Below are 24,282 nucleotides of genomic sequence, written 5' to 3' on the forward strand. Positions count from 1 at the left end.
GTAGTTTAGTTGGTAAACATCACCCTGCAATGAGGGAGACCTGGATTCAATTCCTGGGTTGGGAAGTTCCCATGGAGAAGGAGATATCACCCTACTCCAGTATTCTTACCTGGAGAATTCCATGGACAGAGGAGATTGACAGGCTACAGTTCATGGCCTCACAAGAGTTGGACATGACTTAGCACTATCTTTCTTTTAAAATAATGATCACTGATTCATTGTTTTGTTCATCCTCATATTGACTGAGGTCACATGAAATACTCAGTGGAAGGATAGGCTAGGTTATAAGGTAACTCACATCTGTCACTGGATGAGAATGGCTGGAAAGATGAGCTCTTCCCCCTTTAAGAAATCTCAGAATCTGTCACAAGGTATTCTCAGATGGTTAGATGGACTTCCTACCTGATATCACATGGCTTTCAGATACTGTCTTCTTAAAGGCTTAATGAAGGATTGACTTACAGGGGTTCCCCTGGAGGCCCGATGGTTAACACCATGTTTCTAATGCAGGCACATTTCTGTCCGTGGTTGGGAAATAAGATCCAACATACTGTGTAGTGCAGAGTCAGGGGAGGGGAGAAACGCAAAACCAACTTATATTATTTCTGCCAATTTCTGTTGGGCAAAGCAGCTAAAGTATAGCAAATATTCAAAGAGAGGATAAATAGGCAATGTATCTCTAAAAAAAAGTGTGAAAAAATGACAGTTATATTTAACCTACCCAAACTGTCGTTTTCCCATTGTAGAACTCTGCAATTTCTAATTTCAGATAGATTTATTAATAGCTTTAATGCTTTAATTAGATCTGTCAGCTTATGTACAATCTCTTTTCAATTTTGTTATGCATATACTTACACAAAGTCCCTGACTGAAGCAGTACATCAACAGCACATGTAGCAATTGAGAGTGATTGGCATTTAAATCATTCAGTTCATTGTGAAAGGAAGATTCATTCAAAGACCTCAAGAAGTACCCTTATCACACAAGATACTGAGATGTTAGACTGAGTTTTAGGAGTACAGAGAATTTCATTGCTCTCTGTTGAGAAGGATTTGAGGAAGACCCTAAAGTGAAAATTTTGATATATATTTTCCCAAGAACTAATATGGATAATTTCAAGAAAATTATTTTAAGAAAAAAAAGTGGAACTCTCCTGATGTATAAAACTCATCTCCATTCATAATTATTTTAAAGTAGTCATTTTTGCACATATGAGCTATTGTTGTTTAGTCTCCAAGTCCTGTCTGACTCTTGCGACCCCATGGACTGTAGTCTGCCAGGCTCCTCTGTCCATGGGATTCTCCAGGCAAGAATACTGGAGTGAGTTGCCATTTTCTTCTCCAGGGGATCTTCCTGACTCAGGAATCTAACCCAGGTCTCCTGCATTGCAGGCAGATTCTTTATCAACTGAGCTGCAAGGGAAGCCCATGTATATCCAAAGAAAAATCCCCCAAACAGGTACATTTCTATTCTTTATATGTCATTCTCCACTTTAATGGATAGAAGTACTGAGTGATCAATATTTTAAAAGCACTAGCTACCCAAATCCTTTTATCAAGGGGTTTAGAAAATAGAAAATAAACATTGCCCTTATTCGTCAGGCCTTAAAGGTAGTAAAGAGATTGTTACATGAATAAAATAAGCATAATTCAGAGAAGGGTGCACTACTTAGAGAATATGAGGAAGTTACAAAGTTAATGAAATATTCTTGGACATGTGGTTGGAGGATGGGAATAAAAGAGTCTCTGGTGATGAAGTCTGCTTGAAAGGCAGCACTGACAGAATGACATGGCATCGTTATTCTTAATAGCTAAAGAGTTCAGTTCAGTTCAGTTCAGTTCAGTCACTCAGTCGTGTCCGACTCTTTGTGACCCCATGAATTGCAGCACACCAGGCCTCCCTGTCCATCACCATCTCCCGGAGTTCACTCATACTCACGTCCATCGAGTCCGTGATGCCATCCAGCCATCTCATCCTCGGTCGTCCCCTTCTCTTCCTGCCCCCAATCCCTCCCAGCATCAGAGTCTTTTCCAATGAGTCAACTCTTCGCATGAGGTGGCCAAAATACTGGAGCTTCAGCTTTAGCATCATTCTTTCCAAAGAAATCCCACGGTTGATCTCCTTTAGAATGGACTGGTTGGATCTCCTTGCAGTCCAAGGAACTCTCAAGAGTCTTCTCCAACACCACAGTTCAAAAGCATCAATTCTTCGGCGCTCAGCCTTCTTCACAGTCCAACTCTCACATCCATACATGACCACAGGAAAAACCATAGCCTTGACTAGACGGACCTTAGTCAGCAAAGTAATGTCTCTGCTTTTGAATATACTGTCTAGGTTGCTCATAACTTTTCTTCCAAGGAGTAAGCATCTTTTAATTTCATGGCTGCATTCACCATCTGCAGTGATTTTGGAGGGCCCCAAAATAAAGTCTGACACTGTTTCCACTGTTCCCCATCTATTTCCCATGAAGTGATGGGACCAGATGCCATGATCTTTGTTTTCTGAATGTTGAGCTTTAAGCCCACTTTTTCGCTCTCCTCTTTCACTTTCATCAAGAGGCTTTTTAGCTCCTCTTCACTTTCTGCCATAAGGGTGGTGTCATCTGCATATCTGAGATTATTGATATTTCTCCCAGCAATCTTGATTCCAGCTTGTGTTTCTTCCAGCCCAGCGTTTCTCATAATGTACTCTGCATATAAGTTAAATAAGCAGGGTGACAATATACAGCCTTGATGTACTCCTTGAAATAACCAAATGTTCATCCAGTTGGAGACTGGATCAACAAACTGTGTTATATCCATAAAATGAAATATTATTATGCTAACTAATGAAACAGATTTCTGACAAAAGTACAACGTGGCTGATATTATATTTACCTAAATATTTTACTGAAGAAAATACAGTAGTTTACTAAAGAACAGCAGCCTGACAGGAAAAAAAATATATATTACATGCTTCTGTTTTTATTCAAGACCAAGAATAGGAAACCACACAGACTCAGAATGTAGATTAGAGCTTTCAGGGGTGGGGGAGGTTTCAGAGAGGGAGCAAGTGCTAATAGATGTAGTTTTCTTATGAGACTGATGAACATTTTCTGGATGCAGATGCTGGTGATAACTGAAAAACCTTGAAAATACAATAAAAACAAAATAAACTGTATATATTAGAGGGGTAAATTTTATGGTATATGCGTTACATTTCAATATTAAAGAAAATACAGAAAATACCTAAATGAGGTATGGAGGATAAAATTTCAAAAACACAATGAACAGTCCAAAGGTGCTGGAAATGATTGAAGGAGACCTTTTTGAATTTCATTAGGTTCCCTCTCTAACTAGAGAAGGAGGAGATAGTTTCAGGGTAACTGTAAAACAATCCTACAAAAAATTAATAGTATCCTTCTTACCATAGAGCAATTTGGTGACAATAGTGAAGCACAAATACTCAGCTTTTGCCAAGTTGTTTCTGAATTCACAATGGAATATACAAAAGCAGGAAAATAATTAATAAAAGTGTATGAGGAATAAATTCAGGGATTTAAATCCCAGTGTACCTGGTAAAGAAAAGGCTATTTGCCTATTTTTCAGCTACCCAAGGCCTCATCTCAGGTATGTTTCCAGATACAAACTTAAAGAATGTAGGAGAAAAAACTTTTAGAGAAAAAAATTATAAGTGAATCATTTTATGTCAGCTTACCTATTAAAACCTACATTTAATGACTAGAAATAATATTTTCTTTTCAGAATCAGGAGAATCTGACTAAACTTGCTGATATCCATGATATAACAATTTATTATTTACTTTATTTACTCTCGGTTCATAGGAAAGCCTTTAATCCTTTCATCATTGGGCAAGTGTATGCAGAAATTTAAGGTATGTTTTGTTTTATTGAAAAATTCTTGTAGGTATCACAATAAAAATAAAAACGGATAAATTCATCTCCATGTGAACCATGTGCATGTATAGGAAGGGTTTAAGGAAAAAAGTTCATTACTTACATTCTATTCTCATATATATTAAAATATACACACATGATCACATATAAATATACACATATAATAGCAAGGTATATGTTTTTTAGAAGTATTTATTGTTCTTCTACTCATTTCCATTTTGTAATCTAGAAAAGTCATTAAAAAGATGAATGGATGCAAATGCATGTGACAAATTCTGTTATTTTCACTTATGTTTATTGTTTTCTTCCATTTAGCAAGATATTCATCCTTTAACAACAACCACTCCACAAATAGGTAATGAGCATTGTGAGAAAGCAATAAAAAATCTCTAGAAAACTAGATGAATAATACTTATTTCACGTCTCAGAAAACACTAAATACAAGATAGACTAAAAGCAGTAGCAATTATATTTTTAAATTATTTTTAGTCCTTGATATACTCATTATTTCTGGAACTAAGGCAAAGACTCTTAAACAAAGCATGCTTTCTTGAGAAATGGAAAAATTGATATCATTTTAAAAATCATATTTTGTATCCAAGTAAATATTTTCCAGCATGGGAAATGCTTAGTCCTTAGATCTTTCAGCCTGACCTAACACTTGTGCTTCTTCCATATTATTCTGAAGAGGTAATGTGAGTTAAATTTATCAAAAACTCCTCCCTAAGACAAGGAAAGCAATGCTCAGAGATGAACTTGTATAAAATAACCTTCTCATGAATGACATCTAAATTTAAGGGGAAACGGTGGAAACAAAAGTGGCTGACTTTATTTTTTTAGGCTCCAAAATCACTGCAGATGGTGATTGCAGCCATGAAACTAAAAGACGCTTACTCCTTGGAAGGAAAGTTATGGTGAAATTAGAAAACAGATTAAATAGAGGAGAACATAGGCAAAACACTCTCCGACATAAATCACAGCAGGATCCTCTATGATCCACCTCCCAGAATTCTGGAAATAAAAGCAAAAATAAACAAATGGGATCTAAGTAAAATTAAAAGCTTCTGCACAACAAAGGAAACTATAAGCAAGGTGAAAAGACAGCCTTCTGAATGGGAGAAAATAATAGCAAATGAAGTAACTGACAAACAACTAATCTCAAAAATATACAAACAACTTATGCAGCTCAATTCCAGAAAAATAAACGAACCAATCAAAAAATGGGCCAAAGAACTAAATAGACATTTCTCCAAAGAAGACTTCCAGATGGCTAACAAACACATGAAAAGATGCTCAACATCACTCATTATTAGAGAAATGCAAATCAAAACCACAAGGAGGTACCACTTCACACCAGTCAGAATGTCTGCGATCCAAAAGTCTGCAAGCAATAAATGCTGGAGAGGGTGTGGAGAAAAGGGAACCTTCCTACCCTGTTGGTGAGAATGCAAACTAGTACAGCCACTATGGAGAGCAGTGTGGAGATTCCTTAAAAAAATTGCAAATAGAACTGCCTTATGACCCAGCAATACCACTGCTGGGCATACACACCGAGGAAACCAGAATTGAAAGAGACATATGTACCCCAATGTTCATCACAGCACTGTTTATAATAGCCAGGACATGGAAACAACCTAGATGTCCATCAGCAGATGAATGGATAAGAAAGCTGTGGTACATATACACAATGGAGTATTACTCAGCCATTAAAAAGAATACATTTGAATCAATTCTAATGAGGTGGGTGAAACTGGAGCCTATTATACAGAGTGAAATAAGCCAGAAAGAAAAACAACAATACAGCATACTAACACATATATATGGAATTTAGAAAGATGACAATGATGACGCTGTATGCAAGACAGCAAAAGAGACACAGATGTGTAGAGCGTACTTTTGGACTCAGAGGGACAGGGAGAGGGTGGGATAATTTGGGGGAATGGCATTGAAACATGCATACTATCATGTAAGAAACGAATCGCCAGTCTATGTCTGATGCAGGATATAGGATGCTTGAGGCTGGTGCAAGGGGATGACCCAGAGAGATGTTATGGGGAGGGAGGTGGGAGGGGGGTTCATGTTTGGGAACGCATGTACACCCATGGTGGATTCATGTCAATGTATGGCGAAACCAATAGAGTATTGTAAAGTAAAATAAAAATAAAAATTAAAAAAAAAAGAAAATTAAAAAAAAATAAATAAAAAGCAGAGACATTATTTTGCCAACAAAGGTCCGTCTAGTCAAGGCTATGCTTTTTCCAGTAGTCTTGTACGGATGTGAGTTGGACTACAAAGAAAGCTGAGTGTACCAGCCCCAGGCATCCAGTATCATGCATCAAATCTGGACTGGCAATTCGTTTCATATATGATATTATACATGTTTCAATGCCATTCTCCCAAATCATCCCACCCTCTCCCTCTCCCACAGACGACCTGAGACGACCCAGAGGGATGATACGGGGAGGGAGGAGGGAGGGGGGTTCAAGATGGGGAACACGTGTATACCTGTGTCGGATTCATGTTGATATATGGCAAAACCAATACAATATTGCAAAGTAATTAACCTCCAGTTAAAATAAATACATTTATATTAAAAAAATAAAATAAAATTAAAACTTTATCTGTAATTCACAAATAATAAAATTATTATCCCTTAAAAATAAAAAAAAAGGAATGAAAGCTGAGTGCCGAAGAACTGATGCTTTTGAACTGTGGTGTTGGAGGACTCTTGAGAGTCCCTTGGACTTCAAGGAGATCCAACTAGTGCATCCTAAAGGAGATCAGTCCTAGGTGTTCATTGGAAGGACTGATGTTGAAGTTGAATCTCCAGTACTTTGTCCACCTAATGCGAAGAGTGGACTCATTTAAAAAGACCCTGATGCTGGGAAAGATTAAAGGCAGGAGGAGAAGGGGATGACAGAGGATGAGATGGTTGGATGGAATCACCTAGTCAATGGACATGAGTTTGTGTAAACTCTGGGAGTTGGTGATGGACAGGGAGGCTTGGTGTGCTGCATGCCATGGGTTTGCAGAGAGTTGGACATGACTGAGTGACTGAACTGAACTGAACAGATAGCTGTCTACCTTTAAACAGTGGATATCCATGATCTAGATTATTTTGTAATTATAAAAACACAAATACAGAGAAAAATCACGTTCTTCCTTATGATATCTTGTAGTTGTGCAAAAGTGTTCTATATCCATGTGTCATTTTCTTGATCATTTTCTAAAAGTTTACATCAGAACGAAGAAGGATGGATAGAGGGAATTGTTCCTCTCTGCCTGAATTCATTTTCTTGGGAATTACTGATAACACCAAGAACAAGATGGCTCTTTTTACCACGGTTCTTCTTATTTATCTCATTAACTTTCTGGCAAATCTTGTAATGATAACCCTGATTAGGATGGATCCCCAGCTGCACACATCCATGTACTTTTGCCTCAGTCACCTCTTCTTCTGTGATCTCTGCTATTCACAGCAATTGTGCCCAAGATGCTGGTGGACCAATTTGTCTAAAACAATTAAATCTCCTTCAGTGGCTGTGCTCTGGAGATCTTTGTCTTCTGTATCTCTACAGATTCTGAATCTCTTCTGCTGGCAGTGATGGCCTATGACTGGTATAAGGCCATCAGCAGCCCCTTACTCTATGCAGTCAGCATGTCCAGCAGGGTGTGTTCCCTGCTCATGCCTGGGGTTTACCTGGTGAGAATGGAAGATGCTTTGAAACACACAACATTAACATTCTGCTTATGTTTCTGTGGGTCAAATGAGACTAATCATTTCTTCTGTGGCTTACCTCCACTTTACCTTCTTTCCTGCTGTGATATACAGGTCAATGAGTTGGTGTTATTCATTGTTTTACCTTCATTGAACTGAATACCATTTCAGGAGTCTTTGTGTCTTATTGTTATACTACCCTTTCAGTCTTGAAGATCCACTCTGTTGAGGGGAGGTTCAAAGCTCTTTCCACCTGCACCTCCCACTTAACTGCAGTGGCAATTTTCCTCATAAAAAGCATAAAACTATGCTCTTTATGTATTCCAGGCCGAGTTCATCCTAATTCTCTAGATCAGGACAAGATGACCTCACTGTTTAACAGTCTTGTGACTCCAATGTTAAACCCTCTGATTCACAGTCTAAGGAACAAAGATGTGAAACAAAGTCTGAAAAAAGTGAAACTTAAAAGATGAGGTTAAATGTTTATATTTCACACACAGAAACACATTTTGGGTTTTGTATTTCTAGAATTATATTTCATCATACAAGAGAAACAAAAATTTCCCAATGTTTAAAATGTTATGAATGAGCATTTGTTGTACAGCCCAAATTTTAGAAACGCTATAGTCTCCAAATACAGCATGCTCACATGTATCAAGAATTTATATATAGTACCTCCTCTTTGTTGAAAACTTTCCTGAATTTTCTAACTTGATCAAATATCATTGGTTTATTCTTTCATTCAAACAACATTTCAATTTGCCTGAAGATTTGTTACGTGCTTCCTGAGAGATTTTTGAGCATTCTTTGTATTTTATGGGACATACTGTATTTTCTGTATTAATGCATATAAGCTAGTGTCACCAACAAGCATTAACTAACTAAGCAGGTAAGTAACTCAATAGAAGCCCAACAATCCTGAAATAAAATATTGACTGTTATGAAACCAAAGAAAAATCTAAAATTAGTATGTCTTTGGATAGATACATTCAGTCACAAATACAAAAATTATTCAAATTTGTAAATGAAACAATATTAGTCAGGGAATCTGATAATTAAATGATCCATGAGGTGGACAACTCATGTATTTTAGAAGTAAAGAAGCCTTGTTCACCACAACATGGAAGAACCATGAAGTCATTACTCTAAGTGAAGTAATTCAGACAGTGAAAGATAACTACTGCATTATCTCACATGCATGGAGAAGGCAATGGCACCCCACTCCAGTACTCTTGCCTGAAAATTCCCATATATGGAGGAGCCTGGTGGGCTGCAGTCCATGGGGTCGCAAAGAGTCGGACACAACTGAGTGACTTCACTTTCACTTTTCACTTTCATGCATTGGAGAAGGAAATTGCAACCCACTCCAGTGTTCTTGCCTGGAGAATCCCAAGGACGGGGGAGCCTGGTGGGCTGCCGTCTATGGGGTTGCATAGAGTTGGACATGACTGAAGTGACTTAGCAGCAGCAGCAGCATGTTGAATACACAAAGGATTAATTTATAGAAATACAGAGTAGATTGATTGTTTCCAAGATCTGGTAGGTGAAAGAAGTTTGAAATATTTGTCAAAGTGTACAACTTTTCTGTTACATAATGAATAAGTTCTGGGACTCTAATGTATACTATGACTTTAGTTAACAATTCTGTATTTTATTTTTTACTTTTTTTTTAAATTTTAAAATCTTTAATTCTTACATGTGTTCCCAAACATCAACCCCCCTCCCACCTCCCTCCCCATAACATCTTAGTAGGTCATCCCCATGCACCAACCTCAAGCATGCTGTATCCTGCGTCAGACATAGACTGGCGATTCAATTCTTACATGATAGTATACATGATAGAATGCCATTCTCCAAAATCATCCCACCCTCTCCCTCTCCCTCTGAGTTCAAAAGTCCATTATACACAGCTGAGTCTTTTTTCCTGTCTTGCATATAGGGTCGTCATTGCCATCTTTCTAAATTCCATATATATGTGTTAGTATACTGTATTGGTGTTTTTCTTTCTGGCTTACTTCACTCTGTATAATCGGCTCCAGTTTCATCCATCTCATCAGAACTGATTCAAATGAATTATTTTTAATGGCTGAGTAATACTCCATTGTGTATTATGTACCACAGCTTTCTTATCCATTCATCTGCTGATGGACATCTAGGTTGTTTCCAGGTCCTGGCTATTATAAATAGTGCTGCGATGAACATTGGGGTACATGTGTCTCTTTCAATTCTGGTTTCCTCGGTGTGTATGCCCAGCAGTGGGATTGCTGGGTCATAAGGTAGTTCTCTTTGCAAATTTTTAAGGAATCTCCACACTGCTCTCCATAGTGGCTGTACTAGTTTGCATTCCCACCAACAGTGTAGGAGGGTTCCCTTTTCTCCACATCCTCTCCAGCATTTATTGCTTGCAGATTTTTGGATCGCAGCCATTCTGACTGGTGTGAAGTGGTACCTCATTGTGGTTTTGATTTGCATTTCTCTGATAATGAGTGATGTTGAGCATCTTTTCATGTGTTTGTTAGCCATCCGTATGTCTTCTTTGGATAAATGTCTATTTAGTTCTTTGGCCCATTTTTTGATTGGGTCATTTATTTTTCTGGACTTGAGCTGCATAAGTTGCTTGTATATTTTTGAGGTTAGTTGTTTGTCAGTTACTTCATTTGCTATTATTTTCTCCCATTCAGAAGGCTGTCTTTTCACCTTGCTTATAGTTTCCTTTGTTGTGCAGAACCTTTTAATTTTAATTAGATCCCATTTGTTTATTTTTGCTTTTATTTCCAGAATTCTGGGAGGTGGATCATAGAGGATCCTGCTGTGATTTATGTCGGAGAGTGTTTTGCCTATGTTCTCCTCTAGGAGTTTTATAGTTTCTGGTCTTACATTTAGATCTTGAATCCATTTTGAGTTTATTTTTGTGTGCGGTGTTAGAAAGTGATCTAGTTTCATTCTTTTACAAGTGGTTGACCAGTTTTCCCAGCACCACTTGTTAAAGAGATTGTCTTTACTCCATTTATATTCTTGCCTCCTTTGTCAAAGATAAGGTGTCCATATGTGTGTGGATTTATCTCTGGGCTTCCTATTTTGTTCCATTGATCTATATGTCTGTCTTTGTGCCAGTACCATACTGTTTTGATGACTGTGGCTTTGTAGTAGAGCCTGAAGTCAGGCAAGTTGATTCCTCCAGTTCCATTCTTCTTTATCAAGATTGCTTTGGCAATTCGAGGTTTTTTGTATTTCCATACAAATCTTGAAATTATTTGTTCTAGTTCTGTGAAAAACATGGCTGGTAGCTTGATAGGGATTGCATTGAATTTGTAAATTGCTTTGGGTAGTATACTCATTTTCACTATATTGATTCTTCTGACCCATGAACATGGTATATTTCTCCATCTATTAGTGTCCTCTTTGATTTCTTTCATCAGTGTTTTATAGTTCTCTATATATAGGTCTTTAGTTTCTTTGGGTAGATATATTCCTAAGTATTTTATTCTTTTCATTGCAATGGTGAATGGAATTGTTTCCTTAATTTCTTTTTCTACTTTCTCATTATTAGTGTATAGGAATGCAAGGGATTTCTGTGTGTTGATTTTATATCCTGCAACTTTACTATATTCATTGATGAGCTCTAGTAATTTTCTGGTGGAGTCTTTAGGGTTTTCCATGTAGAGGATCATGTCGTCTGCAAACAGTGAGAGTTTTACTTCTTCTTTTCCAATTTTGATTCCTTTTATTTCTTTTTCTGCTCTGATTGCTGTGGCCAAAACTTCCAGAACTATGTTGAATAGTAGCAGTGAAAGTGGACACCCTTGTCTTGTTCCTGACTTTAGGGGAAATGCTTTCAATTTTTCACCATTGAGGATAATGTTTGCTGTGGGTTTGTCACATATAGCTTTTATTATGTTGAGGTATGTTCCTTCTGTTCCTGCTTTCTGGAGAGTTTTTATCATAAATGGATGTTGAATTTTGTCAAAGGCCTTCTCTGCATCTATTGAGATAATCATATGGTTTTTATTTTTCAATTTGTTAATGTGGTGAATTACATTGATTGATTTGCGGATATTGAAGAATCCTTGCATCCCTGGGATAAAGCCCACTTGGTCATGGTGTATGATCTTTTTAATGTGTTGTTGGATTCTGATTGCTAGAATTTTGTTGAGGATTTTTGCATCTATGTTCATCAGTGATATTGGCCTGTAGTTTTCTTTTTTTGTGACATCTTTGTCAGGTTTTGGTATTAGGGTGATGGTGGCCTCATAGAATGAGTTTGGAAGTTTACCTTCCTCTGCAATTTTCTGGAAGAGTTTGAGGAGGATAGGTGTTAGCTCTTCTCTAAATTTTTGGTAGAATTCAGCTGTGAAGCCGTCTGGACCTGGGCTTTTGTTTGCTGGAAGATTTCTGATTACAGTTTCAATTTCCGTGCTTGTGATGGGTCTGTTAAGATTTTCTATTTCTTCCTGGTTCAGCTTTGGAAAATTGTACTTTTCTAAGAATTTTTCCATTTCTTCCACGTTGTCCATTTTATTGGCATACAACTGCTGATAGTAGTCTCTTATGATCCTTTGTATTTCTGTGTTGTCTGTTGTGATCTCTCCATTTTCATTTCTAATTTTATTGATTTGATTTTTCTCTCTTTGCTTCTTGATGAGTCTGGCTAGTGCTTTGTCAATTTTATTTATCCTTTCAAAGAACCAGCTTTTGGCTTTGTTGATTTTTGCTATGGTCTCTTTTGTTTCTTTTGCATTTATTTCTGCCCTAATTTTTAAGATTTCTTTCCTTCTACTAACTCTGGGGTTCTCCAATTCTTCCTTTTCTAGTTGCTTTAGTTGTAGAGTTAGGTTATTTATTTGACTTTTTTCTTGTTTCTTGAGGTATGCCTGTATTGCTATGAACTTTCCTCTTAGCACTGCTTTTGTAATGTCCCACAGCTTTTGGGTTGTTGTGTTTTCATTTTCATTAGTTTCTATGCATTTTTTGATTTCTTTTTGATTTCTTCTGTGATTTGTTGGTTATTCAGAAGTGTGTTGTTCAACCTCCATATGTTGGAATTTTTAGTAGTTTTTCTCCTGTAATTGAGATCTAATCTTAGTGCATTATGGTCAGAAAAGATGCTTGGAATGATTTCGATTTTTTCGAATTTATCAAGTTTAGATTTATGGCCCAGGATGTGATCTATCCTGGAGAAGGTTCCATGAGCACTTGAAAAAAAGGTGAAATTCATTGTTTTGGGGTGAAATGTCCTATAGATATCAATTAGGTCTAACTGATCTAAAGTATCTTTTAAAGTTTGCGTTTCTTTGTTAATTTTCTGTTTAGTTGATCTGTCCATAGGTGTGAGTGGGGTATTAAAGTCTCCCACTATTATTGTGTTATTGTTGATTTCCCCTTTCATACTTGTTAGCATTTGTCTTACATATTGCGGTGCTCCTATATTGGGTGCATATATATTTATAATTGTTATATCTTCTTCTTGGATTGATCCTTTGATCATTATGTACTGGCCTTCTTTGTCTCTTTTCACAGCTTTTGTTTTAAAGTCTATTTTATCGGATATGAGTATTGCCACTCCTGCTTTCTTTTGGTCTCTATTTGCATGGTATATCTTTTTCCAGCCCTTCACTTTCAGTCTGTATGTGTCTCTTGTTTTGAGGTGGGTCTCTTGTAAGCAGCATATAGAGGGGTCTTGTTTTTGTATCCATTCGGCCAGTCTTTGCCTTTTGGTTGGGGCGTTCAACCCATTTACGTTTAAGGTAATTATTGATAAGTATGATCCAGTTACCATTTACTTTATTGTTTTGGGTTCGGGTTTATACACCCTTTTCGTGTTTCCTGTCTAGAGAATATCCTTTAGAATTTGTTGGAGAGCTGGTTTGGTGGTGCTAAATTCTCTCAGCTTTTGCTTGTCTGTAAAGCTTTTGATTTCTCCTTCGTATTTGAATGAGATCCTTGCTGGGTACAGTAATCTGGGCTGTAGGTTATTGTCTTTCATCACTTTAAGTATGTCTTGCCATTCCCTCCTGGCCTGAAGAGTTTCTATTGAAAGATCAGCTGTTCTCCTTATGGGAATCCCCTTGTGTGTTATTTGTTGTTTTTCCCTTGCTGCTTTTAATATTTGTTCTTTGTGTTTGATCTTTGTTAATTTGATTAATATGTGTCTTGGTGTGTTTCGCCTTGGGTTTATCCTATTTGGAACTCTCTGTGTTTCTTGGACTTGGGTGATTATTTCCTTCCCCATTTTAGGGAAGTTTTCAACTATTATCTCCTCAAGGATTTTCTCATGACCTTTCTTTCTGTCTTCTTCTTCTGGGACTCCTATAATTCGAATGTTGGAGAGTTTCATATTGTCCTGGAGGTCTCTGAGATTGTCCTCGTTTCTTTTAATTCGTTTTTCTTGTTTCCTCTCTGATTCATTTATTTCTACCATTCTATCTTCTATTTCACTAATCCTATCTTCTGCCTCCGTTATTCTACTATTTGTTGCCTCCAGAGTGTTTCTGATCTCATTTGTTGCATTATTCATTATATTTTGACTCTTTTTTATTTATTCTAGGTCCTTGTTAAACCTTTCTTGCATCTTCTCAATCCTTGTCTCTAGGCTATTTATCTGTGATTCCATTTTGATTTCAAGATTTTGGATCATTTTCACTATCAATATTTGGAATTCCTTCTCAGATAGATTCCCTACTTCTTCCTCTTTTGTTTGGTTTGGTGGGCAACTCTCCTGTTCCTTTACCTTCTGAGTATTCCTCTGTCTCTTCATCTTGGTTATATTGCTGCGTTTGGGGTGGCCTTTTTATATTCTGGTAATTTGTGGAGTTCCCTTTATTATGGAGCTTCCTCACTGTGGGTGGCATTTTATCAGTGGCTTGTCAAGGTTTCCTGGTTAGGGAGGCTTGTGTTGGAGTTCTGGTGGGTGGAGCTGGGTTTCTTCTCTCTGGAGTGCAGTGGAGTGACCAGTACTGGGTTATGAGACATCAAAGGTTTTGGAATATTTTTGAGCTGCCTGTATATTGAAGCTCAGGGGAGTGTTCCTGTGTTGCTGGAGAATTTGAGTGGTATGTCTTGTTTTGGAACTTGTTGGCCCTTGGGTGGAGCTTGGTTTCAGTGTAGGTATGAAGGCATTTGATGAGCTCCTATTGCTTAATGTTCCCTGAATTCAAGAGTTCTCTAATGTTTTCAGGCTTTGGATTTAAGCCTCCTGCTTCTGGTTTTCAGTTTTATTTTTACAGTAGCCTCTAGACTTCTCCGTCTATACAGCACTGATGATAAAACATCTAGGTTAAAGATGAAAAGTTTCTCCGCATTGAGGGACACTCAGAGAGGTTCACTGAGTTACAAGGAGAAGAGAAGATGGAGGGGGTAGTTAGAGGTAACTGGGATGAGATGTGGTGAGATCAAAAGAGGAGAGAGCAAGCTAGCCAGTAGTCAGTTCCTAATGTGCGCTCTATAGTCTGGACCGCTCAGAGGTATTTACGGAGTTATACGGGGAAGAGGAGAGGGAGGAAGTAGACAGAGGTGACCAGGAGGATAAGAGAGGAATGAGAAGGAGAGAGACAAATCCTGCCAGTAACCAGTTCCTTAGGTGTTCTCCACCGTCTGGAACACACAGAGATGCACAGAGTTGGATAGAGAAGAGATGGGGGGGAAAAGAGACAGAGGCCACCTGGTGGAGAAAAGGGAGAGTCCAAAGGAGAAGAGAGTGGTCAAGCCAGTGACCTCGCTCTCAGGTAAACTTGGGTAGTGAAGTTTGGGTTTTTAAATGTACAAAATTGACAACAAAAACCCTAAGAGCAAAGATTAAAAATCTAGAGTAGAGGTTGGATTTTCAAAAATACAATATTAAAGAAAAGAAGCAGAAGGAAAAAGGAGGAAAGAAAGATAGAAAAAAAAACAAGAATTATTAAAAAGCAAACAAACAAAAAAACAAAACAAAAAAAAACCCAAAAACAAAAAACCATCAACAACCATCCAAAGGCTATATATTGTGTTTGCCTTAAAAAAAAAAAAATCTTTTTTTTAATAGTAATAGTAGGTTATAGTAATAAAAATTAGAGGAGAAATGACTTAACAATTAAAAAAAAAGTTAGAAAAAAAAGAAAAAAAAAGAATGATTTTAAAAATAATAAAAATATATCTGGTGCTTCTCTGATGTTTTGGGCCATGTGGGATCACTTCCAAGGTGGTTCCCTCTGTTTAACTTCTTCCGTTTGCTGGTTTTTTAGACTCACTAGTTCAGTCGTGCTGTGGGGAGGGGGGAGGGGGGATGCTGCAAACAAATAGCACTGTCGTGTGCACACAGTGTCTCCGCCCCGCTTGACCTGTCCCTTCTCGCGGTGCACAAACCACTCTGGCTCTACGATGCTCAGCTGGGAACCGTCTGGGGCCGGCCCTAGGCTGCGTGCACTTCCCCGGTCCAAGCCGCTCAGGTTCGGCGCTCAGGCAGCCCTCAGAAGCACAGATTCGGCTGGGACTGTGCTTTGTGCCCTTCCCAGGTCCAAGTAGCTCGGGAGTTTGGCGAGTGTGATCGCCGCGTCTTGTCACCTTTTCTGCTGCTGTTGCTCAGCTTTCTGGGTGGACCGCTGGCATCCCACGTGGAGCAGATTGTGACTGTCCAGCACCCCCAGAAGTCTTAGCAAAGAAGCCTGCTTGCAGTTAGGTAAGTAAAGTCTCTCTGGGTCTGCAATTGCCCCTTTCCAGCCCTTACGGCTCTGGCTGCCTGTCCCCAGCAGGGGATGGTCTGCAGCCGGCTTTTTCCATTCCGTTCTTTGTTCTGTGCTCGGTCCTGGCGGTGTCTTATGTTCGAGTTTTTTGCGTGGTAGCTATCCCACAGTCTGGTTTGCTAGTCCAAGTTAGATCGTTCTGGTTGTGCGTGGGGCTTTCCTGCCCGATTCTTACAAAGCACTGCAGCCCGCGCCTCCCGCGCGTCCCTGCCCTGCCCCCACTTCCCAATGGCGGATGCAGGCGTCTGTGCTGCTTTTCCGCTGGGGGAGTTACTGTTGGGCTTGTAATCTCTTGGTTTTAATTATTTCTTTATTTTTCCTTCCTGTTATGTTGCCCTCTGTTTTTCCAAGGCTCGTCACAGACTCAGCAGGGAGAGTGTTTCCTGGTGTTTGGAAACCTCTCTTCTTAAAATTCCCTTCCTGGGACGGGCTTCCCTTCCCAGGACGGAGCTCCCTCCTCACCTCCTTTGTCTCCTTTTTCGTCTTTTATATTTTTTCCTACCTGTTTTTGAAGACAATGGTCTGCTTTTCTGGTTGCCTGATGTCCTCTGCCAGCCTACATACGTTGTTTTGTGGAGTTTGCTCGGCGTTGAAATGTTCTTTTGAGGAATTTGTGAGGGAGAAAGTGGTCTTCCCATCCTATTCCTCTGCCATCTTTATGCTCCTCCTCACAATTCTGTATTTTAAACTTTAAATTTTCTAGAAAAGTAGATCTTAAGTGTCCTCATTATACACACACTCCAAATGGTAACTATGTGAGTTAATGAATATGTTAACTAATCTTATGTGGTGATCATGTCACAAATGCATTCTCAGTCACTTTGGTCATGTCCAACTCTTTGCGACCCCATGAACTGTGGTCCATCAGGCTCCTCTGTCCATGGGGATTCTTCAGGCAAAATACTGGAGTGGGTTGCAATGCCATCCTCCAGGGGATCCTTCTGACCCAGCAATTGAAAAAATGTCCCTTATGTCTCCTGTATTGGCAGGCGAGATCTTTACCGCTTGCACCACCTGGGAACCCCAGTCACAATGCACACGTGTCAAATCTTCACCTGTACACCTTATACATGCTAATTGTCAATTTTGTCTGACTAGAGATTGAAAAAAAGAAGAAAAGAAATTTTAGGGGACAGTGGAAAGGACCTTGATAAAGTACATCAATGGACTATCATTATCAACTATTAATATTTTTTCTTTCTCCATGACAATTTCTTTCTCTTCTTTCTTCTTCTTGACCCTTGTTGAATGTCCTCTTTATCTCTTTGTCATTCACAAACAACCGTCTACTTAAAGCATTATTTAATTTCACCTTGTTTGTGAGAAATCGACTCCATTATCTAAAAAAAAAACTCCATGTTGTCCAGACCACAATGGAGGAATAAATAAATACATAATAAACTGAAAATACTAGATAACATTTTTGAGTATTAATTTTATCTCAATGGCAAAATCAACTGAGGGATAACATCTACTATATATATATATATATATATATATATATATATATATATATATATATATATATTTACATTATAGCTTATAAAGTATATGTATACACTCAACAGATTGTTTGGAAGATATATAAAGTGGTGTGAATACTAATCTAATGGATTGATAAAGACATTCGTATTAATTACACTAGGAGTAAAGAGCTATAAGTTCTTGATTTTCGACTGTTTTATTTGCTTTTTGTCCTTCTTTATCAAAGGCTAGACCATTAACTTTGTTCCTCATGAAAGTGTGAATTTGATCATATATTTGAAAAATCTCCTGAAGACAGAAAAACATTCTTAAGTATTCATTAAAATTGTAAAAGATAAAAGCCACTGAAGTTCTTAGGTTTTTTCACTGCCTTTGTAAAATACACTTACGAGAAAATATCAGAATGGTAATAAAGCCTAAAAATTGCCTCTGTTACACAGAGTGGTATTTGTGAGACATTATGACATGTTAGGAAAAGGTCTTATGGTAGATAAAAAGCCACAGAGAATTCTTCTTTTAGATAAAAGTTTAAAAAGTCTAACTCTAGCATATCGCATTAATTCACCTAAATTCTTTTGGAATTGTTGATTATAAGCAACAGCATGGCAGAAAACCTCTGAAATATAATAAAGTCCAATCAAAATAGGATGTCATCATGTTGCCATGAATAACACATTTCCATCTATTTGACAGAAATTTATTACTATATCTAAAGAATTATTTGATCTAAGTATTGACCCATTTTATTATATCTACTTGTGTCATATAAAAAAGAAAAAAAAAATCATCTCACTAAATGGAAGACCAAAAATAGAACTGACTCATTCCACTTCTCCTGGAAATTGTATGGTTAAGTAACAGATTATGGAACTATATTTTAAGTTATTTATAACTCAAAAGTTTGAGCAAGAATGCATAATGCTCTTCTATCAGGATTCTGCAAAATAAGGAAACTGCACTAAATATTTTGGTATTCTAGTCTGTCTACATCAGCTCTCATCTCTATATTTCCCTTCTTAGTACCTCTACCTCATATTTTTTATCATATACATAACAATAACTGGTAGCACATGTTGTATAAATGCAACATTATCAATGACAGTGCAGTAGGCTAATACTACAGGCAAGGTCCCATATCCTGACCCCTTCTTCCCTGCCATTTGAATACTTAAGTAGAAATATGGCATAACAATAGTAGATAACGGATTTCCTTGTAGCTAAGATGGTAAAGAATCTGCCTGTAATGCAGGAGACCCAAGTTTGGTCCTAGGGCCAGGAAGATCCCCTGGAGAAGGAAATGGCAACCCATTCTAGTACTCTTGCCTGGAGAATCCCATGGGCAGAGGAACCTCATGGGTTACAGTCCATGGAATGGCTAAGAGTCAGACATGACTGAGTGACTTTCTCTTTCTTTCTCTAATCGTAGATATCACTGTATGTCTAAGGCAGAGAACATATGGGTCATAGATTGTATAGCTACATTAATAAAAAATAATGTTCAATAATCCAATAAGTACAAAATTCTGTGATAAATACAAAAGCAGCAACTTTCAACCTTCCTGGAGATCTCTGGATTTAGACATGTGCTATGAACCAGGTAGCAATGCCACTCTGAACTTAGCACATCACTATTCCTTTCTGATCCTCAGATTCTCTTATGTAAGACAGAGACTTCAACTAGAATACCTCCAAGTTCCTTTCCAGGTGATACAATCTGTCTCTATATAATATGACCTTCCTGCTGTGTAAATTTATCCCAGTATTGGAAAAGATTTTAAAACTAAAAAAGAAAAAAAATACAGAGAGCTACTTCATGTTCAAACTAGTAGTTGTACTCTATGTGTAGGCTGTTTTAACCTAAAATAGTGGTGGCATGAAACCATCCAGACAGTATGAAATTCATAAGACCAAACACTTTCAAACGTAGCTTGTGTGGCTTGTTATTCCAATTCAGGAATCTAATAGACTGCTGCTAAGTCACTTCAGTCGTGTCCGACTCTGCGTGACCCCATAGACGGCAGCCCACCAGGCTCCCCTGTTCCTGGGATTCTCCAGGCAAGAACACTGGAGTGGGTTGCCATTTCCTTTTCCAATGCATGAAAGTGAAAAGTGAAAGTGAAATCACTCAGTCGTGTCTGACTCTTTGCGACCCCATGGACTGCAGCCTACCAGGCTCCTCCATCCATGGGATTTTCCAGGCGAGAGTACTGGACTGCTCATAGGAGTGGATATTTACAATTATTAGCCCTCCAGTAAGCAAAACATATATAAAAAGTTGTTGTTTTTGGTCTATTGCTAAGTCGTGCTGATTTCTTTGCGACCCCATGGACTGCAGCAGGAACTTTTCTTCTTCTCTGTCCCCATGGAGTGATGTCAGGGCTCCCCATCCCTCACTCTCCAATTATTTGTCCAAGTTCATGCCCATTGAACCAGTGATGCTATCCAGCCATCTCATCCTCTGCCACCCTCTTCTCCTTTTGCCTTCAGTCACTCCCAGCACCAGGGTCTTTTTCAATGAATCAACTATTCTCATCAGGTGGCCAAACTATTAGAGCTTCAGCTTCAGTATCAGTCCTTCCAATGAATATTCAGCATTGATTTTAGGATGGACTGGTTGGATCTCCTTGCCATCCAAGGGACTCTCAGGAGTTTTCTTCAGCACCACAATTTGAAAGCATCAATAACCTCACATATGCAGAGGATGTAACTCTAATGGCAGAAAGTGAAGGGGAACTAAAGAGTTCCTTAATGGGTGAAAGAAGAGAGTGAAAAAGCTGGCTTAAAACTCAACATTAAAAAAAAAAACAACAACTAAAACCATGGCACCCGGTCCCATTACTGCATGGCAAATATGTTGGTCACTGCTCTCAAGCTTCCCCTGTATCATAAAAGCACATGAAAATATATAAATAAATGGTGTGTCCAGCTCCAATGAAACTTCATAGATCGTGTATACTGACTGCTCCTCTAGATTAGATAGATAACTGTATGTAACTTTGTACCTAGGAAAACTAAACAACTATTAGGATGTATAAACTATCTTGACATACATAAGTATAGAGAAATTTTACATACCAAAAAAGATTGAATGAAAGAAGTTGCACATAAAAATGGAAAAGCTATATGATTTTACTACTATATAACTCAAAATATCCAAATTAAAGCATCATACTGGACATCAATTTGTGATGGATATGGAGATGATTTCTGAGATCTTAATAATGTTTTTGTTTTTTGTCTTTTCCTGGGAAAAGAGATCTTTTCATTCCTGACAATTTATTTTCAGTATACTTTTGTAGATGAAAGTTTTCTTGACAGAGCATACTCTAATAATGAGTTTCCACAAAGTATGTTCACTGTCAGATTGTTACTTTTTATTTTTTAAAATCTAACAGTCTCTTGTGCAAAAGAAGTGTGCATTATATATTTTTGATATTGATATGGTGCATAAGTTCTTGGAGCATCTCAATGTGTAATTAATCTTTACATTACCCGATGTGATGCACTGCTTATAGAACAACCCTGTCTTTATGCCCCTCCTAACTCCTGTAGTCATTCTCCTTGCGGCAGGGAGACATAATGAACTTTGGTGCCCCATAGTGCAGTGAATGAAGGTCATGAAGGGCGGCGGTAAGGAGATACCCATCGTCCAAGGTAAGGGGCAGCGGCGGTGCTTTGCTGGAGCAGCTGTGAAGAGATACCCCATGCCCAAAGTAAGAGAAACCCAAGTAAGATGGTAGGTGTTGCAAGAGGGCATCAGAGGGCAGACACACTGAAACGATACTCACAGAAACCTAGTCAATCTAATCACAATAGGACCACAGCCTTATCTAACTCAATGAAACCAAGCCATGCCTGCAGGGCAACCCAAGACGGGGAGTCATGATGGAGAGGTCTGACAGAATGTGGTCAACTGGAGAAGGGAATGGCAAGCCACTTTAGCATTCTTGCCTTGAGAACCCCATGAACAGTATGAAAAGGCAAAATGATAGGATACTGAAAGAGGAACTCCACAGGTCATTAGGTGCCCAATATGTTACTGGAGATCAGTGGAGAAATAACTCCAGAAAGAATGAAGGGATGGGGCCAAAGCAAAAACAATACCCAGCTGTGGATGTGACTGGTGATAGAAGTAAGATCCGATGCTGTAAAGAGCAATATTGCATCAGAACCTGGAATGTCAAGTCCATGAATCAAGGCAAATTGGAAGTGGTCAAACAAGGGATGGCAAGGGTGAATGTCAATATTCTAGGACTCAACGAACTAAAATGGACTGGAATGGGTGAATTTAACTCAGATGACCATTATATCTACTACTGCGGGCAGGAATCCCTCAGAAGAAATGGAATAGCCATGACAGTCAACAAAAGAGTCCAAAATGCAGTACTTGGATGCAATCTCACAAACGACAGAATGATCTCTGTTCGTCTCCAAGGCAAACCATTCAGTATCAGTTATCCAAGTCTATGCCCCAACCAGTAATGCTGAAGAAGCTGAAGTTGAACGGTTCTATGAAGACCTACAAGACCTGTTAGAACTAACACCCCCAAAAAATGTCCTTTTCATTAGGGACTGGAATGCAAAAGTAGGAAGTCAGGAAACACCTGGAGTAACAGGCAAATTTGGCCTTGGAATGCAGAATGAAGCAGGACAAAGACTAATAGAGTTTTGCCAAGAAAATGCACTGGTCATAGCAAACACCCTCTTCAAACAACATAAGAGAAGACTCTAAACATGGACATCACCAGATGGTCAACACCAAAATCAGATTGATTATATTCTTTGCAGCAAAAGATGGAGAAGCTCTATACAGTCAACAAAAACAAGACCAGGAGCTGACTGTGGGTCAGATCATGAACTCCTTATTACCAAATTCAGACTCAAATTGAAGAAAGTAGGGAAAACCGCTAGATCACTCAGATATGACCTAAATCAAATCCCTTATGATTATACAGTGGAAGTGAGAAATAGATTTAAGGGCCTAGATCTGATAGATAGAGTGCCTGATGAACTATGGAATGAGGTTCGTGACATTGCACAGGAGACAGGGATCAAGACCATCCTCATGGAAAAGAAAGGCAAAAAAGCAAAATAGCTGTCTGGGGAGGCCTTACAGATAGCTGTGAGAAGAGAAGTGAAAAAGAAAGAGAAAAGGAAAGATATAAGCATCTGAATGCAGAGTTCCAAAGAATAGCAAGAAGAGATAAGAAAGCCTTCTTCAGCGATCAATGCAAAGAAATAGAGGAAAAGAACAGAATGGGAAAGACTAGAGATCTCTTCAAGAAAATTAGAGATACCAAGGGAACATTTCATGCAAAGATGGGCTCAATAAAGGACAGAAATGGTATGGACCTAACAGAAGCAGAAGATATTAAGAAAAGGTGGCAAGAATACATGGAAGAACTGTACAAAAAAGATCTTCATGACCCAGATAATCATGATGATGTGATCACTCATCTAGAGCCAGACATCTTGGAATGTGAAGTCAAGTGGGCCTTAGAAAGCATCACTATGAACAAAGCTAGTGGAGGTGATGGAATTCCAGTTGAGCTGTTTCAAATCCTGAAAGATGATGCTGTGAAAGTGCTGCACTCAATATGTCAGCACACTTGGAAAACTCAGCAGTGGCCACAGGACTGGAAAAGGTCAGTTTTCATTCCAATCCCAAAGAAAGGCAATGCCAAAGAATGTTCAAACTACCACACAATTGCATTCATCTCACATGCTAGTAAAGTAATACTCAAAATTCTCCAAGCCAGGCTTCAGCAATATGTGAACCGTGAACTCCCTGATGTTCAAGCTGGTTTTAGAAAAGGCAGAGGAACCAGAGATCAAATTGCCAACATCCGCTGGATCATGGAAAAAGCAAGAGAGTTCTAGAAAAACATCTAATTCTGCTTTATTGACTATGCCAAAGCCTTTGACTGTGTGGATCAGAATAAACCGTGGAAAATTCTGAAAGAGATGGGAATAGCAGACCACCTGACCTGCCTCTTGAGAAATCTGCATGCAGGTCAGGAAGCAACAGTTAGAACTGGACATGGAACAACAGACTGGTTCCAAATAGGAAAAGGAGTACGTCAAGGCTGTATATTGTCACCCTGCTTATTTAACTTATATGCAGAGTACATCATGAGAAATGCTGGACTGGAAGAAACACAAGCTGGAATCAAGATTGCTGGGAGAAATATCAATAACCTCAGATATGCAGATGACACCTGCCTTATGGCAGAAAGTGAAGAGGAGCTAAAAAGCCTCTTGATGAAAGTGAAAGAGGAGAGCGAAAAAGTTGGCTTAAAGCTCAACATTCAGAAAACGAAGATCATGGCATCTGGTCCCATCACTTCATGGGAAATAGATGGGGAAACAGTGGAAACAGTGTCAGACTTTGTTTTTTGGGGCTCTAAAATCACTGCAGATGGTGACTGCAGCCATGAAATTAAAAGACGCTTACTCCTTGGAAGAAAGGT

General features: G+C 38.5%; 1 pseudogene; it reads left to right on the forward strand.

Moving 5' to 3' along the window:
* The first annotated feature begins 7,149 nt into the window (after positions 1-7,149).
* On the forward strand, positions 7,150-8,086 carry LOC138072312 (olfactory receptor 5W2-like; annotated as a pseudogene).
* The last annotated feature ends 16,196 nt before the right edge of the window (positions 8,087-24,282 follow it).

This window comes from Capricornis sumatraensis, unplaced genomic scaffold, assembly GCF_032405125.1.
Source record: "Capricornis sumatraensis isolate serow.1 unplaced genomic scaffold, serow.2 scaffold1, whole genome shotgun sequence".
Taxonomy (NCBI): Eukaryota; Metazoa; Chordata; class Mammalia; order Artiodactyla; family Bovidae; genus Capricornis; species Capricornis sumatraensis.